The sequence below is a fragment of the Silene latifolia genome, chromosome 1 (genome assembly GCF_048544455.1).
Source record: "Silene latifolia isolate original U9 population chromosome 1, ASM4854445v1, whole genome shotgun sequence".
NCBI lineage: Eukaryota > Viridiplantae > Streptophyta > Magnoliopsida > Caryophyllales > Caryophyllaceae > Silene > Silene latifolia.
Window position 1 is genome coordinate 4,622,454 of NC_133526.1, and position 1,130 is coordinate 4,623,583.

General features: G+C 36.1%; 1 long non-coding RNA gene across 1 annotated transcript; it reads left to right on the plus strand.

Moving 5' to 3' along the window:
* Nucleotides 1-1,130, plus strand: LOC141594565 (uncharacterized). The gene is made up of 2 exons (XR_012522222.1): nt 1-106; nt 702-1,130. It is a non-coding gene; the product is annotated as an uncharacterized LOC141594565 (long non-coding RNA).

A 1,130-nucleotide genomic window follows, 5' to 3' on the forward strand; every position in this document is an offset into this window, starting at 1 on the left:
TTTTACTCGCATTTTTTCACAATTTCGTCATTTCCTCATCGTCGTCGTCACTTTCAACCAGTTCTCCCAAACTAATTTCAGCTTTCCTCCCCCAATTCAATAGAAGGTATAATCTTCAATCTCTTATTATTTCCTGACCTTTGATATTAATTAATTGTTGAATCGAATAATTTAGCTTTTGTATCTATCTAGGGTTTATGTCGATCTGATTTCATTTGATTGTTGATTTTTTTTATTCGGTTATGCGATGTTAAGTTATTAAAAAAATCGTTGAATCGAATTATTTTGCTTGTGTTTCGATCTAGGGTTTATGTTTAATCCGGATATCAGGAATACGATTGTAAATTTGATTTGATTGTCGATCATCTTCTGATATTCAATATTCCGTATCAACTAATTGCTGAATCAAACTATTTTGAGTTAGGTTTAATCTGTGTATTAAGAATACAATTTGTTTGTTTGATTTGATTGTTGATTATTTTGATATTCGATACTCAGTATCAACCAATTGTTGTTCGAGTTATTTTGGTGTATCCATCTCGGATTTAAAATTATTCGGTATACTAGGAAGTAGGAATACGATTTGCTAATTTGATTATGTTTCGATTTGGAGTTTCTTGATGTTAATATGTAGATTAGCATCCCATATTTTCAATCAAAAGATAAAAAGTAGGAGTAAATAATTCCAAACATTTTGTTAGGTTAACATGATGCTAGCACGAAGCGCAACGAGAGCTGCACGGTCCGTAGTCCCACGCTACTTGTCCTCCACCACGCCAGCAACCTCCTCCGGCATCCTTGGAACATCGGCATTGAGCAAGATTTTGGGTTCAGCAGGTCATGTGAATGGAGAGGGGAGTCACGTGCGTGGGGTTCCTGTGAGGTATAATAGCACGTCGGCCCTGATTGACATGGCTGACAAGGTTACTAATATGCAGCCCGTTATTGACTATTCGACAATGCCTTCTAATGCTGCCCAGTTTGTTCTCTTGTCCTCTTTGGTGTGGCACATGCATTCTGGAGTCCAAGATATTTTAGCAGATTATGTGCATCATGAAATTACCCTTAATTTTACCAAGATTAATTTGACTGCACTGTCTATTATCGTCTTAAAAGACTTGGTCATTTAA